The following is an 18,787-nucleotide window of genomic DNA, read 5'->3' as shown; positions in this document are numbered from 1 at the left end:
CCCCTCTTCCTCCACCCAGCAAGCCCAAGGGTGCTCAGTGCTGGCTTTCCAGGAACCAGCTCACTCCATTTGACTTTCTGGACCCCTACCCATTTCAGTGTACTCTGGCTTTGGTATTTGCTTAAATATCTTTATCTTAAATCGACAACTTGAAAGGCAAAATAGGTGTAGCCATGGAGCATCACTGGGGTATCTGCTAAGACATTACTTTGTGGTGGCTGACCTCCTAACTCCTACCAGGTTTTCAGGGTCCCAACTGCCAGCTGCTAGTGAGTCCTGAACAGAGGCTGCAGTCTTGCCCAGGACTGCCCCTTACCCAACCCAAACCTACCCACTGCCTGCTGTCCAGTTTTTCAGGCTCTGCTCTCAACTTCCCAAGGTGAAGGCTACTTACCTGGTGCAAGATAAGGTGTGAGTTTATAGTAGATGGCCAGTCACAAGTATACCAGTTTCCTGCCCACATTGTGTAGATGGAGAAAACGCCCCCTTTTGGCTGCTTTACCTAAAGAAGTCACACAGGTGGTGACACAAAAGTGTAAACCAGTGAGACTGGAGAGAAGAGAAAAAAGGTAAGAATATGCCTGGCCTATGTTACAGATGCCTGTGTCATTTATGATCCCTGCTAGTACAATTGGGAAAGTGAAAAGTGGCTCTATTAATAATTTTTCCAGAACAACAGGCATAAACCACCCTAAGGTCAGGATGTTTGATGACCCTACCCTTAGAAGGTACTGAACATGCAAATTTGTGTGTGTTTATGTGAGACTTTCTGGCAAAGATGGTTCATAATTTTGATCATACTCAGAGAGGTCTGTGACATAAAGGTTAACAGCCAGTAGCATACACACATTTAGAGGCAAGTGGCCTAGTGGAGTCAGAAGAGGGACTAAATCTTCATTCTAAAATGTAAGAGTATGTAACCTCAAGCAAGTTACTTGCCTCTTAGGGCTGCTGTTTTAGTCATTTAAGAAAGTGAAGATAATGCTTACATTGCAAGTGCATGTGGAAGAAGGTCCTTGTCACCAATAAATGTTTAAATGTATAAGTAATTAGTGTATGAATATTTTTCCTCTTCATCCCTCCTGATACTTTTTCCCTCTGATTTTTGTGCACTGTTGAAAACAATGTACAATGTACAATGTACAATTGTACATTGTACAATGTACAATGTTTAATCAAGATGAAATTGGATTATAAATAATGTGCTCATAATGACTATTTTTAATATCATAAGCAGTCTGCATACAATTTTTCCTTCTTCATTCATTCCCCACTCAAGACAGTAATCATACACTTTATTTTTATAGTATCACAAGAGCCTATTGGATTGATGTGCCATGATGTACCTTGTTCTCTACTATATATCCCACTATAATATTTTAAGTGAAACTGCAGTAGATATCTTTATCTTTCCTTTCTGTCTTGAATAATTTCCTTAGAAGCACATCCCAATAAGAAATTCACATTTCAAAGGATGTGAACATTACCACTTCTGCTGTGTGGAACCAAATTGCTTTTCTAGAGCTATTGGATTAATTTAATCTGCCCCATCTCTTTAAGAGTGTAGTTAATTTCACTCTAACCTGTTCCACAATGGAAATTATTTTATGTTTTTAATTTAAATTTAGTCATGTATTGGTTCTTTGACTTGGTTTAACTTGGATTTCTTTCATTACCAGAAAGTCTGAATATGAACAACTTCTAACATGTACATTGTTAACTTCCTCTTATGTACATTTTTGGCCCTTTTCCCATTTATCTATTGACTCTAATGCTTTTATAAGTCTGGATTTTCCACAGTATTAGTCATTGATCTTATTTTTTAAAATTTATTTCTCTTTCTTCTTTTTATTCCTGATTATAAAATAAGCATATGATGGTTGTAAAAACAAATATTTGTATTAAAAATCATTAAAAATGGGGGTGGTAGTGATAGACTACCTATCACTATTTAAGTTTTACCATCTTTTTGTTTCTCTTTTATTTTTTTAAAGTTGATTGGTGTGTTGAGATAGGTCTAGCCAGGGAGGCATAGAGGACGAGGGCCTCGTGCAGAAAGATATGGGCAAGGGCCCATGGGGAGGGTGGAGGGGAGTGTTTCAGTGGCTGGAGGGCAGGTGGAGTGCATGTGCAACCCAGGGGTGGACACTCACTCAGTGGGAAAACAGGAACCTGAGATGGAGGGTCTTGTCATCAAGACAAATATATACTTCATCTTAAGGACAAAGGAACATATGTAGGATTTCTTTTAAAATATTTTTCAAATGTTCTGAAGGAATACTTGTTTTTTTTTTTTTTTTTTTTTTTGACAGTATGGAAAAAAACAGAGAAGTACAAAGAAGAGGGGAAAAAATCACCTGGGCTTCTACTACCTATGGAAACTCCTGTTACTGTTCTACTCCACGAGGGTTCTAATCAAGGCCACACAAACACAAGGCCTGGTTCGCTTCTGGAAGCAAGGGGGAAAATAGACTGAAAGGGACTTGAATATAAAACAATTATTGCAAGCACTTATTTTTTGAGCTGAACGTTTGAACAACTGCTTATTATCAACAGAATTCATGGTTCCGCCTTCCTGGGTCTCTAAGACATGAGCCCTTTTAACTCCTACAAAACGGTTCCACCTCAATTTCCCCAATTAATCACAACCATCAAGTCAAGCCTCAGAGAGAATCTGGGCCTCTGGCCCTGCGTCCGCAAATATCATTCCCATCCCTCCCAAAGCAGCTGAACCAACATCTCTTGAGGAGGCCAAATGGTGGACACATCACTGGCACACCCAGTGTCCACACTTGGATTTCAGCCATCTTCTCCTGACAGGTTTCCTCAGAGTGCCACACAGGGGCCTTCATTCACTTGGTGGCCTGAGGGCTGCAGGAGGACAAGCCCACCGCCTGCCTAGGAGAACATCTGGGGGGATGGGACAAAGGACATTCGTGACCCTCCTCTATGATCCAGACCACCGAGGGGGTGGGGGGAGCATCCCGGCTGACTTGGGGCTAGTGCAGTTCCTGAGTGAGGAGAGATTTAGCCTTTCAGTGACCTCAGCAAACATCTTACCTTCACATAGGAAGAATGATTTTCATCCTTCCTACTTCATAGTGTTTTAAAGAAGAGTCTGTAAACTTAGTTCATAGGAAAGATACAAAATACTATGGATATGGAGAAAATGGGCTTATTTTTGCCCCAGCACTAACATAGCTAGAAAAATGTATTTTATACCCAATATAACTAGTTGCAAATATAGGTGCACCTGACCTGGGTATATGATAGATTAGATAGATAGATAATAGATAGATAGATAGATAGATAGATAGATAGATTTGATAGATTTATATAGATATTTATTTGTATTCATTTTATATGTAAAATCCTTACTTGGGGTGGCCAAAATCACTCTTTTAGCTTGAAGCACGCCTATGCTTTTACCTTATTAAACAAATGTAATCTATCCTCATCCACCTTACACACTCTGTTGTTGATCTCCTAACTCTCTAGGTGGTATTTCCCTGGGAAACAAAAAAAGTGATGGAAGAAACCACTTGAATTAAGACTAGAGATAAACAACAACAGAGAGACTGAAGGGACTTTATCCAAACATACGACCCTTTGGGGCTCCAAGGCAGGCCATTTGGTGGCTGGCATATGCAACATCCATTCCAAACCCCAAGAGTCATATTATTGGTGAGGGCTTGGGAAGGGGGAGGTGTGTTACCTGCATCAACTTCAAAACAATATATCTGATCAAAGTTTCTTGTAGTTATCTGATATTTTCAGTTTTGTTTTGTTTTGTTTTGTTTTTACCCTGCCAGACAACCAATTTTCTCCAGATGGAGAAATGCTTTTAGAGTTGATTTGTGATGCACACTGTTTTTAATACACTCACAATGTAGATCAAACATTTGCTTCAATGAAGGCAAGGATGAGTGTGGAGAGAGCATGCTATGTTTCCTGATGAATTGAATTCAACTGATATTATGTGCTCAGGCCTGTGCTAGGTGAAGATATCAAAATAAATTATACAGCTGGTACAAATATTCTAGAGATGATTGTCTGCATTGTTGAGAGGGATTTTTTTCCTCAGTATACAGGAGCCTGCTAAATATGCCATTATTTGCTACCCACTCACTTGTACTGGCACAATTCTGCCCAGGCTCAGGGTATCTCAGTGATTCTCTTATATGCCGAGATATCTACTTCTTAGAATTCAACTTGTAAGTCCTACTTACTTCTGGATTCTGTGCTCAAAAACTCTGTCCAGAAATATTTGGTTTTAAAAATTTTCAGCTGGTTCTAAGAAATTCTTCAGCAGGAATTAGTATGCAGCAGGCCTAGAAGAAACCCTGGGAAGAGACTTGTCAGGGGTGGTACCAGCTCACTGAGAGACAGAGGGGTCAGGATTTGGATCCAGGTCTTCCAACTCCAAAGTCCAGTCTTCATAGTCTTGGCAAACAGTAGCCAACTGCAGGACGCCAACTCTCACTGAATGACTTCAGAGATTCAAGAGACTTGAAATGAATTCAGTAACTGATTTTAGAACCTAGAGAGTTCTTTCTTTGCCTGGATATCTCCTTATCCTGAGGAATATTCCTGTGATGGGGACAGTTTGAGGAGAAAGGCTGGCCTCTACTCATGCATTAGTCAAACCATTTGTTTTGTTAACCTCATGTGAACATTACAAATGTGTGATGGAGCAGAGGCCACATCCTTCTATAGATTAGCAAGGTCTTGAGTCAGCATGGCCTCTTTACCTTGACCTTCAAAGGAAACACTTCAAAGGAAAAAGCCAAGGTCCTCTTCAGATGGTGGGAACTCTGAGATGGCTCTTGCTTTGAACTCAGAGGGCTTGGGTGTCAATGCCAACTGGCTCAACTTTGCTGTATGTGAGCACGTGTGGCTGGGTGGACAGAGTAGGGGGCAGTGGGTGCCTTTCTCTCTAAATACATTATGTGTTATTGGTGCCCTTTTTTCAAATTATTCTTTAAGTGGAAAGGCCTGTGGAACAACATTATATGAAAAAGTTTCCCACAGATGGGTTTAAGCAAATGAACTTGTGTTTATACAAAGAGTGACCACGTGTTCTCAGTGGACCCTGTTTTTTAACACAAGCAGCCAGGAAAAGAATCTATTTCCTAGTATTAAAAAAATTTGGCTTTGGGGGTACAAACAGCTCTGTTTTCCCATCTTTCAATCAGCAGGCTCTCATATGGCCAAGAGCAGCCAACAAGTAACCACATCTCCCACTCCTCCACAAGCATGGGAATTCTCCAAGTTGCACAGCCTACCATCTGGAGATACAGTTGTGCCTCCTAGTCCTGCCTGTGCATTCAATTTGTGCGCTAGAAAATTATTTAAAAAGTTAAAAATGCAATATAAACATAGCTGTCTTTATCATATTAAATAAGCTGGGAGATAGGAGAGAGGTGATTAGGTTCAATTACAGCAGATCCAGTTACTGTTGGGGCCCCTTACCCATGGAAAGCAAGGCCTTGTGAAAAATAACAAACATATTTGGATGCTCTGCTCTTATTTAATTACAACTAGGGAATGAAGTGGTTGCTACAATCTCGGGTTCCACAGTTTTATCAGCTGGTGAGACAACTTCTTTCCCCATCAGCTAGTCTATGCGGGAAAGCAGTTTGGTACAAAGGAGAAGGAATGTGCTTGGGTCTGCATGATTATTGCTTGAACTAGCTCGCTTTCTAAAAATTCAGTGAAGATGGTCCCCCCTCTTTACTTTTCTGTTTTACAACATTTGTTGATATTCACCTTTGCGTATTCTTTCAGATAACTTGCAGAATCATTGAAGCAAGTTTTAAGACAATTCCCATTGGACTCGAATTAAATTTGTAAATTAGTTTGGGAAGAACTTAGAGCTTCATGGCGTATATTCCTCCCACTCAGGACCATGATACCGAGAATATTTTCACTAATTTATACCCCTGGCAGTCATGTAGGACAGGGTCCTTTCCTCCTCTCTCTCATCTACCAATAATCCAAGTGAGATAAGTGTGTGACGTATATGAAGAAATTACAGAAACCTTACTGAGGGTTGTAATTATTTAGAATAAATAAATACATGTATTATTAATTGTTAATAATTGATTAATTATTGAATTAAGCAATTCAATAATCTCATTGAATTATTGATAGATGAGAGTGTGGAGGAAATGGTAGTTTTCTAACATTAGTGGTAAAGTATAAATTAGTGTAAATATTCTAAGAAAGTACTCTGGCAGGATATATCAAAAGTACCAGAGCTGTGAGTCAATCCTGTGAAAGAGGGTTTAAGGACAAGGATGTTAATTGCATTATTATTTAATAACAGCCCCCCTCAAATGGAAACCTCCTAAGTGTTCAACAGCAGAGGTTAAACTATGGTAGATCCTTTTAATGGAGTACTATGCGGTCATTTAAATTCAGGTATGACAGTGTTTAATGACAAAGAATATTATCCACAGTATATGTTGAAAGAAAGAAAACAAGTTACAAAATAGTATAACTGTATGATCCTAATTAGTAAGGAAAAAGTATGTGTACATAAAAAGTTAAAGAGTTGTCTCAGAACAAAGTTTTATGGGAAGTTTCTATTCTCTTCATTTTAATTTCTAGGCTTTTCCCTTAAATTTTTCAAACAAAGAACAAATACTTTTTTGTAGAAAGGCAAAAAATTTTATATGTCCTATAAAGTTTTCCTGGGTGATTTATATTTTTGTTGCTAGCAGAAAGAAATGAGGAATCTGTAGGTTGAGGCTGATTTTTAACAGAAATGCATTGGTTTGAAATATAATATACTCTTTAGTATAAACAAAGACCCTTCTGCTCCTATTTTTTATAATATTTTTATTAAAAGAGGCATCATCTTTTCATGAGTGAATTTTTAGCCTAAAAAATGTTTTCTTACTTACTAAACCAATTTCTGTACTCTATTATATCAGTAGATTTTAAAATAATTATCCATTCATGCATTGCTTGTATAAAAGCCCTATGTGGTCCTGCTGTACGGTTAAATAGCAGCATGGCTGCAGACAAGTGACTCACATTCTCTGTACCTCAGTTTCTTCATCTGTAGAATGTACCTCACAGGGAGTGATGAAGGTTAATGAGTCAGTGTATGTAAAGCTTGCGGGCCTGTGGCTGGTATGTAGAGAGAGCTCTATAGGGACTAGCGTGTATTATTGTCGTTATTATTATTATTATTAATTTACTTGCTATCTTCTTACAGTCTATCTGCTTGTATTTCATTTAAGATCTATATTTCTAAGTGAGCTTGGTCTGTAGTTTTTCTTTCTTTTAATGATATCCTGATCAATTTTGGGTACCAAGGTTATGTTTGTTTTATGTAATGAACTGGGTAGCTGCCCATCTTTTGCAATGTTCTGGAACAATTTATATTACTTGCATTTACTTCAAAAAGAGGAAATATAACCAGTCAATTATACAAAATGGTTACTATGCCAAGTTATAGAACATGATACTGCTGCTAATCATATCAGCATTCCCAGGTATATTACAATTTGGGCCCAATAAATGCAAGTTATTTAATTATATCATTTTTAGTTTAATTCCATAGACATTTATGAGCATATTGCTTAGTAAGGAAAAGAACTCAGGGAACAGCCTGTGAAATATGACCCAGTTTTTCTTTATAATTCCCATGTGCACACACTTGAGTGTGTGTGTCTGTGTGTATATACACACTCCAAAAGCTAAATGGTCATTACTAAATAGGGCTAGTAATAAAGTAATTTTTGAATAGTTTTCTTCCTTCAAGCTTACCTGGCTTTTTCTTTTACACTGAATATATGTTATTCACATAATCAAAAACCAAAAATTATTTTACACCTCTATGCAATTTATGGTTATCTACTACTAGGTACAGATAATGTTCTTGACCTTCAGGGATAAAAAAGATCTGTGTGATTCAGTGTCTGCTCTCAGAATGTCTGTAATCTAGATCTAGATAAAGTGGAAACAGGCAAATATGGCACAGGCTGTACAAGCCTAGGGCTGGAGATAGGGTGACCAACCTTCTGAGTTCTCCAGGACTGAAGGTCTTCCGGGGATGCAAGTGTTTCCAGGCAGACTAGATGGTCACCCTTGCTGGAGGAGCCTACAAAACAGCAGTGCTAACCAAATGTCCATGTGCTTCCCGTATTCCCAGCCTCCCCTATGACTGAGATCTCATCAGCAAATATGTGAGTGGAAGTGATGGATTGGTTCAATTTTGAGACAGTTGAGGGTGGGTATGCATATTTCAGGCTTTGCTTCTTCCTCCCCACCACTGGAAGCCAACAGTTCTGAAATCGCAGAGGTGACAGATGGAAGCAGCTGGAGTCCCTGAATCGCTCTTGGGGAAGAGCACCCAGGAGAGCTCCTTGACTCACATCAGACTGTGATGTGTGTGAGAAATACCTGGGTTGAGCCCCTGAGATTTCAGAATCTATTTGTTAAGGTGGCAGACATGACACTATCCTGACTAAAACAGAGCACAAAGGCAAGAGATCAGAAAAGACATCACTGGAGAAGTGACATTTATACAAAGCATAAAAACTTGGTAAGATTTCCACATGAAGAAAGGAATGGTGGGCAGGGGCAGGTAGTCCCGCAAGCAGGGAAAGGCAGAAAGTAATTCAAGTACAGCGAGTGGTCCTGGGTTGAGATATAAGGCTGGAAATGTTGGTTGTGCCATTTGAAGAATGGTCTTGAACTCTTCCTTAGAGGTTTGAGCTTTATTCCAGAAGCTGCAAACAGTAACTGGACATTCTAAGCAGTGGTGTATCAACCAGAACAGTGTAAATGGAAGGTTAGGGGACCCTGAAATGGGGCCAGGGTGGGAGCAGTCAGAGGTGATAACAATCATCAGTGATCCAGGCAGGAAGCAAGGAGGGCATGAAATAGAGCAAGGGTGATAGATGTATAGTGGCACTTAGGAAGCAGAATTTATTAGATGTGGCTGCTCCTAATTAGAAAATCTCATAAATGGAGAGAGAAGTTGAAAACAAGGCTGAGGTTTCCCGCTTCATGACATAGAAGATGCTGATGCTGTTCACAGAGACAGGGAACCAAGGGCGGGAAGTGAATCTAGGAGGGAAAAATGGCAAAAGTAATTTGTATCTGCTAAAGGAGGGGAAGGAAGGGAAGAGAGTGAAGGACTGTGAGAAAGAGAAGTCACGAGGTGCGGGAAGAAGCAGGAGAGTTCAACATTCCAGAAATTGAAGGAAGAGGGAATTACAAAAGGAAAGATTGGACAAGGATGTTACGGCCTGCACAGAGGTGGAATAGGCCAAGGACTGACCAGGGGCTACTAGCTGGTACATTTAGGTGGTTATTTGGAACACTGTTTCACAAGACCACTGATGTAGAAGGGGAAACAAAGGACTTATGGGTATGGGTGATGAGAGTGTAATAAATGGCAGGAACACACGAGTTTTTGTTCAAAGTAGAAGCAGCTGACTAGGCTGCTCTTTTAACTCAACAGATATTTTTGAGCTCTGTCAGGTCCAGTAGCTAAGAAACAAAATGATGAGGAAAATGTCCTCTTCTCCCTCAAGGAGTTCATAATCTCCAGTCAGGGGCAAGTGGGGGTTGGTAAACAGAAAAATAAACAGGCAGTTTTAGTACCATGAGTAAGGGCTAAGACAAGTGCACAAGTTGCTCTGTGAGTATATACAGAGCCCCTGTTTTGGATCCTGGGAGTCAGGGAAGACTTTCTGGAGGAAGTTCTCTGAAAGCTGGGTCTGCCAGGATGTGAGACAGGAAGCAGGGGAGCGGGCCAGGCAATGACAGAGGGTGGAGGGGAGCAGGGAGATATGGTATTTCAGGCCATGGACACAGCAGGTTTAGAGTCCCAGAAGAAAGAGAGAGCCTGACATGTTCAGGGAACTACAGATAGTTGGTCTAGCTGGAGCCTAAAAGTAGGAAATGCAAAGATGAGGATGGATGAGCCATAGGGGTCAGATCAGTAAGGACCATTTAAAGAAAAGAGAGGGATGAGATGGCAGTTTGAGAGGGCACCAGTTTCAGGGAGAAGTAACTAAGGTGGAGTGTGGTGAGCTGGATAAGAAGAGGCAGTGGGGAGGGTAGATTAAAGGAGGGGAATATATCTGTAGGGTTGGTCAGAAGAGTCGCGGTTGACCTCAATCCCTGGCAACAGAGAGAAGGGAGAAGCAGGTGAGCATGGGGTCTGTCAAGGTGCCATGGGGACAGCTGAGGGCACCTGGCTTTTATCCTCCCAATGAGAGAGAAAGCAAATAATTACCTAAGATTAAGAAGATCACTCTGGGTGTGGTTGAGGGTGAATGAAAGCAGAAAAAGTTTGAAATAGCAGCCGCAGGGGCTGTGATAGGGACTCAGCTAGAGTGCATTCAAGGATGGCTGCAAAGTAGCAAGAACACTAATATTTCCTAGACCCTTTTTCATCTACGGAAAATGAAGTTTGTTCTTTTCTTTAAGTATCTATTAATGTCAATGTAAGTGCTATTAAGATACCCTTCTCCACTTAGGAAAGGAGAAAGAATGTCATTTCCACTAGTGGGTTTTCCCTGTGCTGTGGGAGCTGTAACCAATCCTGGGAAGTTTGCCATCCTCCGCTGGGAGCTGGAGGGGACAAAGCTGGGAGCGCAGGGACTCCACTGAGTCCTAGCTGCTGTGTGAGAGGATGTAGTAAAAATGAGCCTGCAGACTGAGCCAGGCCCTTCTGCATCTGGGACCGAGGCAGCCTACCTGGTGTGCCCTATAATGGAGATGACAGGAGTCATCTCTTAGAGTCACTTCTTGGGCCAAGAGAGTGCCAAGAAAAACAACTTTTAAAATGTAACCTGCCAGGTGATCAAGGCCCACACCTACAGTGATGAATCTTGTTGATAGGCAGCCCCCTTGAAGTGGTGGGATGAGAAAGGAGCTTTAGCTCTATGTTCTTCCTCCTGAGAACATATAACCCCAGTCTAAGTATGAGAAAAACACCAGCCAATCCCAATAGGTGGGCATCCTGCAAAACACCTGATTGGTGCTCCTCACAACTGTCAACAAAAACAAGAACAGTGAGGCACTGCCACAGCCCAGAGGGTCTTGAGGAGACGTAACGACTAAATGTAATGTGCTGTCCAGGATGGGATCCTGCGCACACACACACATACACACACACACACACACACACACATACACAAGACACTAAAAACTAAGGAAATCTGAATAAACTATGGGTTTAGTTCATACGAATGCATCAGTATTGGTTCATTAATTATAACAAATATACCATCCATACCCAAGTGTGAATGACAGGGGAAACTGGCTGTGGGTGTATGGGAACCCGACACATCTCGGACATTTTTCTATAAATCTAAAGCTGTTCTAGCTCTGGCTGGTGTGGTTCAGTGGATTGAGTGCCAGCCTGCAAACCAAAGGGTCTGGGTTCAATTCCCAGTCAGGGCACATGCCTGGGTTGTAGGCCAGGTCCACAGTAGGGGGCACATGAGAGACAGCCACACATTGATGTTTCTCTCCTCTTTCTCCCTCCCTTCCCCTCTCTAAAAATGAATAAAGAAAATCTTTTGAAAAATTAAAATAAAACTGTTCTAAAATTAGAAGTTGACTGGAAGTTATATAAATATCCAACCACTATGCTGTATACCTGAAATTAATATAATATTGAAGGCCAACTATAATTGAAAAATAATAAATATAAAATTAAAGTAAGAGTTTATTGTAAAAATGTAGACCAGGAGAAGGAAAAGCCCATAGGTGCTGTAGCATTTGTCCTCACATCAGTTCAGCACAGGTTAGAAATGGTCAGGGCACAGAAGTATAAAGTGGGACCCCACCAAACCCTGGGATTATCTTCTGGAGGGAGGGCCCCTTGTAGTGCCGGCTTCCCCACCAAGCGAGTGTTCTAGGAACCCATCTGTATCAGTGTACCAGCTGGCGTTGTTGTGAGAGGCTATGCCCAGCTTCAGTGAATTTTTTGAAGACTCTTCCAACATGTTTCCCCACTTCATGATGGGTGATTTACAGCACACCTGCCCACACTGTGATGAGTGTTTGGCAGTTTTTGACCAAAAATGTCATGACCCCTTGGCCCACCCTCCCTATTCACCCAATTTCACCCCAAGTGACTTTTTTTTGTTTCCCCAGATGAAAAAAGTCCTTAAAGGAAAACGGTTTGCTGATGTGGAAGAGATGAAACAAAAAATGGCAGAAGCACTTTTAAAGGGCATCAAAATCGACATGTTCCAAAACTGTTTTGAGCAGTGGAAAAAACATCTCAACAGGTGTATTGCACTTTGAAGGTGATTGAAGTTTAAATATGCAAGAATAAATACACAATTTTTTACAAATATATTCTAAGTTTTTGGGGATCCCCCCTTGTACCTGCAGACACGGGCAAGTGTGGCATCTTTAGTGCTATTGTAAGAGAACTCAAAGCACAGAAACAACAGCTGAGCATGAATTGTTTGGTGGGATTTAAGCTATCCTCAAACAAAAAAGGATCTAACCTAAGAAAACGGACTGAAATGGGAACTCGGTGAGAAATGGAGAACAGCAGCTCTTTTGTGGGCCACAAGGTCTCTTCCGCTAGGCCTAGTCCCTCTGATGTTTTCTGCCCTCTGTGTGCTGGCCGCCTCTCCCAGCCCGCCCCCCCCCCCCCCTCCAACCAGCTTGCACATGGCTCCCATCTGCCCTGGCCTCGCCTCCATCTCCAGACAGCCTTCCAGCTGTCACCTCTGACGCAACTGGGTGTGACCCTTCATTTTCTTTTCTTTCTTTTGTTTTGGAAAAGTGTATTTACAGCAAAATAAAACAAATAACATAGCACTCTCATTTTCCTATCATGCGGAATTAATTGGCATTTTGTCATATTTGCTATTGGCAAATATTTACTTCCTAAATTTTTTCCTATGTGTATGCCCTTTCAAAATTATGCAATATATGCTCAAATTTTTTAAAAAAAACTAAAATATTATAGACAAAATTCTTCTGAGCCAACCAAGTTCTATTCCCTTCCTCTTTTGATTTCCTGTACCAATCACCATCTCTGTTTTGAGGTGAAGTCTAGTTTGCTCTCACACGCATATCCACAAACAACATACGGTCTTCACTTTTGTGCGTGTGTTTTCATTTCCGTGAATATTATCACATGATATAACTTTCCTTTGTCATTCAACATAATGATATTTATCTATGTCCATTTTGAAACATGAAAACCTACTTTATCCTTTTTAACCACTGTATAGATTTCATCAAGGACATGAATAGAATAAAATAAAAGCAAATAAAAACACATTTTCTTTTGTGCATCCCTTTTGATGAAAACGTGATCAGTTTCCAATTTTTTAACTCTGCCGTGAATATGCTCACCTGTGACCCCTTCTGCATGCGTAGGAGGGTTTTCTGTCAGGTAGTTAACAAAAAGCTTAATTCACTCTTTATATCTGAGGGATGATTTGATTAGCCTAACTGCTTTTTCACAACAGACCTGTCGGGATCATAGAGAGGGCTTCCAATAAAGAGCGCTCTTCTTTCCCACACAAGTTCTGTATAAACTGAAAATAAACTACAGACAACAGAAGCCAACAGAATACCTTTACTGCCGATAGAGTCCAGGTTGGAGGTTGAGCCCGTGGAGAGACACACGGCTCTTCTAGCAAACCCTTGCCTGGGCAGACCAGCACCCGTCTCTGACAGCTGAGGACTGGGACGGGCTCCCTTCCCCCCCACCTTCTCCTTCAGCCACCCAAGGACCACCCTGAAGAAGGAGCAGAATGCATGGTTCTCTGGAGGCAGCCTCCTCCCAAAATGATCAGATAAGCCTCTGCCTGGGGCAGAGGAGTGCCAGGAGTTATTTCTAGAACGACAGGAATGGAGTGAAAAAAGTCTCCCTCTAACATCTCCAAAGACCACTGAGTCACTGTAGTTCATTTGGTAGCCCTTGTCAGGAGCCTGTGCTGGATCTAATCAGGTGTGGGCAAGGAGGGAAGCAGCTCTCCAGAGACAACATGTGATCCCCTGTGTCTATAGGAGGGGCTTTGGGTGAGGCACCTTGTGTTAGAAGGGACTGTGAACAGGAGGTACCCCAGGTGTGCATGCTGCCCCAAGTGGACTTTTTAAAGATGCACTCTTGATTTGTTCATTTCAAGGACAAGCTATAATAAATGCGTAATGAAAACTCATTTAATTGAAGCCATTTGCAAATGACCTATCCAGGTGAGGGCAAAGACAAACTTCACCCAAGCCCCAGTGTCTCTTCTTCACTTCCCATCCGAGAAACAAGGCAGAAAAAGTGAACATAGGATTGCTTATGTTGACATTTGGAGAACACACACAATGTTCATTTGAAGAATATTAACATCCATTTATTGAGCACCTACTCTGTGCCACCATTAGAAAAAGTGCTTTATACAAAACAATCTTTTTGGAAGAGTAGTATGCACCCCATTTGCAGATGAGGAAACTGAGACCCAGGTTAAGCGATTTTCCCGAGAAACAAAGCAGTGAGCAAAGGGAAGCCCACAAGAGAAAATGGGAGATAAAGGAGGGAATTGCTGAAGGAAGGGAAGCTGGGCACCATACAGAGAAAAGGCAAGAAAAACACCGGGACTGAGATGAGCAGGGTGCCCCACACCAGCTGCCCTGGCTCCACAGCCATAGGTCTACTTATATCATTTGTCCTGGTTGCAATTCTGCCTGTCACATCCAGTTTTTTCAGTATTTCTGTTACCATTCTGAATCCTTCCTGGGTAATGATTTCACACTTAATTTGGACCAGCAAAAAGGAGATTTTGTAGTTGGGCTGAAATTAAAGCTAAGCTTATTTGTTAGTTTTTTTTCCTTGCTCAGAGTCCAGATAGTGGTTTTAAAAGTGGATTTTGGTGTCAGAAACTAATCAGTCCCAGACAAATTTAAGAAAACACTTGGGTCATGCAACTATTATTCAAAGATGAGCACTTACAAAGTTTTTATTATGGAAATTTTGGGAATGCAGCAGCGTATGAAGGAGAAAATCACAATTATTCCTAAGGTTAGAACCAAGAGACACCCCCTGCTAGAATTCTGGTGGGCTTCATTCCTCTGTGTATGTGTGTGTTTTAATAAATGGCATCAAATTGAATAGGCATTTTGAGTCTTTCCTTTTTCACTTACAATTACACCATAAACACTTAAAATAATAAAAATGGCAATAGCTCATATTTTTGAGTGCTTATTGCATGCTTTACATGGGTTATTTCATTTAACTAAATAGAATTCTAGGAATACTTTCTATGATTATTCTAATTCCATAGGTGGAGAAGCAGGGGCTCGGAGAGGACTTATAAGGTAATAGTGCTTCTGAGCTGTCCCTAATTGTTACTGAGGTTTATTTTTATGTTTATTAGCATACCATATCTTGTTTCATTTCTTGTTTTCCAACTGAGGAATTCTTCTTTTTCTCATTGATATCAGGAAATTTTGTATATTCAGGATATTAACTTTTTTGGCAGTCAGATAGAAAATGTTTTCTTGCTTTTGCCGTTTGTCTTTTCCACTTTTTTCTAATTTTAACATACAGGAGTTATTAATTTTTAGGTACTACATTATCAGTTTTCCGCTATGGTTTCTTCATTTTTTTATGCTCAGAAAGGCCTGTTCTGCCAAAATATCAAGCAAATTATATTTACTCTAGATTTTTAAGAGTTTCATTTTTTATATATACTTAAGTGTAATACATCTGGAATTTATTTCATTGTGAAGTGTGAGAGTAAAGATGTGACCAATAATTGTCCTGGTTCTGTTAGTTGACTGTAATTTCCTCACTGATTTGAAACAGCCTATTTATCACATTATAAATTCTGACATACATTGTGGTCTGTTTCTGGACTTCCTCATCTGGTACGCTAACAAATTTGCAAACTATTCGCCAAACATTTTTTTTTTTAATTCCTGCTGTGCATACAACTAGACTACATTTCCCAGGCTCCCTTGCAGTTAGTTGTAGTCATATGGCTGATGGAGTGTGAGGGAAGTAATATATGGCACATACAAAAGGGCCTATAAAAATAAAACCTTAAATAGCCCTTCTCAGCTGTGTGAGAGGATCCTCAGGACAATCTTGGAAGCCTGTCGGGGATGGAGCACCTACAGGGTGGAAGGAGCCTGGGCTGCTGAATGTCTCTTTGGAAGAAAGCTGGTCTCCCGTCTGAAATGTCTATTTTTGGACTTTATGTGCCTCAGAGATCAACTTCTATTATATCTTGCATTATATATTTGAGGGTCCATTTATCTGTTAGCCAATTCTTTTTTACAGTTCTTGAATATTAATTTAAGAATCATTTTGGCTTTCTCCTAAGTTGCAATCATATTGAAATTGCATTAAACTTCTAAAATATGGGAAGAATTGTCATGTATATGATTTTCAGTCTTCTAATTCAAAAACACACTGTGCTTTACATTTACTTACATGTTATTTTATATCCTTCATTAAACTGGGTAATTTTCTTTATGTGGAGCCTGCCTATTATGTATACTTAAATATGTTATTTTTGTGGAATTTTTATTTTATATAAGTTGTTGATATTGGCATGTTATGTAATGATCTTTGGTATGTTTTATATCTGACCATCTAATGGTTTATTAATTTATTTTGGGAGGTACTCTAGATCAGGGGCTGGCAAGTTTTCTCTGGAGAAAAAAACAGGTAATATATATTTTAGACTTCATGAGCTATATGTAGTCTCTGTCCCAACTATTAAATTCTGTTGTTCTGGTTTAAAACAGTTATTACATAATATGTCAATGACAGGGTATGGCTATGTTCCAATAAAACTTTATTTATAAAAGCAGTCCACTGGCTAGATTTGGCCCTTGGGCCATAGTTTACCAACCCCTAATCTAAAAAAGAATCATATCATTTGCAAATAACAATACCTAATTTTTCTGTTTGAAGCTTACAGTATTGTCTAGAACATATATTATGAATATAAATATAGAGGTGATGTTATCATATCTATTTCTTCTTTTAATTAGATTGTATTTAGTGTTTCATGGTTAAGAATGATGTTGCATGGCTATTGATTTGGAAGAGAGGGTGTGTGTGTGTGTGTGTGTGTGAGAGAGAGAGAGAGAGAGAGGGATTTTAAGGTTGGATTCCATATCAATCTATACCAACTTTATTGAAAGTTTTAAACAAGGAGACTATTGAGTCTTATGTCTTTTGATTATATATTGAGATAATAATATGCCTTTTGTACTTTGACCTATTAATATATAATTTACATTCCTGGACTTCTCTATTGCAAACCACCCATGAATTTCTGGATAACATAATATACATTCTTCATATTATTCTTTCAATACTGCTAGGTAACATTTTTGCATGTCTTTTGACATGCGAGATTGGTTTATAGGTTTTTTAAATGTTATCTTTGTCAAATTTTTGTATCAGGGTTATGCTGATTTTAAGTGAATTTTCAAGTGTTCTCATATTTCCTTTTTGCTGGAAGAATGTTATACCACAGGGATTTTTTTTGATTCTTAGAAATTTGACAAATTGTTGGCTTAGTATGCTTTAGGGAGGTAATTATTTAGCAATATATTTCTTTTTCTTCTACAGTTTTTGATGTAGTTAGGTTTCCTATTTATGGGCTGGGAGAGTATTTTGAAAGAGAGTTATCAGCATGCAAATGTCAAGCTGCTAGAGAAACAAGTAAAGTAAATATTTTAGAGGATGCTTGAAATATGGGAAGTTTTTTTACAAATCCAAGGTATAATAAGCTAGTATGTCCTTAAAAATAATTCTTTCTTTAATTTTGTTTGTCTCAAATCAGGGCTACCATAGTCTCATTTGTTTTGAATGGCCCTAAATAATGAGTATCTATCAATGGCAAATTTCCATAATTAGACCTAAACAGCCATACTAATTGAGATAGAGTATTATAAAACCATATTTGTTTGATAGGCAAAAAAGACCAGCAAAAGAAAGAAAAAAACATCTGGAATAAAAATAAAAAAGGACAAATAAAATCAATAAACTTAAATGAAAGTAATACAGAGTTGACATCTCAAAGCCTTTGGATTATCTGCTCAAATCACTATATAAAAATGCTGCCTGGAATTTTCCCCACAGGTCTCTGTATTATGCTCTTTGTTTGACAAAACTTTTCTTCACTGATAGCGCGATGCTAACCTGAGTTAGCCCAATCTCTGATTAATTTATCAAAATTCCAAAATGTTGTACTTTAAATTCTTAGGACTATAATCTGCACTTGATGCTATTTGACATAGAACTTGTGGAGAGATTGGAAATGAAAGTATGAGCAAAGTTAAGATAAGGTGACCATATACCCAAGTTGCTGGGAACAGTCTCAACTTATGCTGTTGTCCTGGCATAATTAATAGTAGCACCTCCCTTTGCTCTCAAAGTGCCTTTTTTATACAAGTTACATCATCAGACATGGTAAGACAATGTGGTCAGAATAACAAACCTTTTTCTAAATAGGAAGCTAGCAGGTTGGGTGCATAAACTGTAAGCTGAAGAGGAAAGACCCCATAAGCACAGCAGATTCTTTGATATCCATGATCTAATCAGATGCAGATACTTCATCCAGCACAGAGGTGCCAGGGAAAGGAGCAGCCCTGTGATGGTGTGAGAGGACGATTCCATAAAGTCTGTGTTTAAAGGCGTGTAAGGAAAGAGTGTGCATGGGGGCTGGGGGGTGCAGGTGAAGAGGGCACGGGGTGGGGAGGTGGAGGAGAGGGAAGAAGTGACTCGGATAAGGAGTGGGGACAATAGGGAAACAGATAAGCAGAAATGAAA

Source organism: Phyllostomus discolor, chromosome 1, assembly GCF_004126475.2.
Source record: "Phyllostomus discolor isolate MPI-MPIP mPhyDis1 chromosome 1, mPhyDis1.pri.v3, whole genome shotgun sequence".
Classification (NCBI taxonomy): Eukaryota; Metazoa; Chordata; class Mammalia; order Chiroptera; family Phyllostomidae; genus Phyllostomus; species Phyllostomus discolor.
This window is presented reverse-complemented; position numbering follows the sequence as displayed.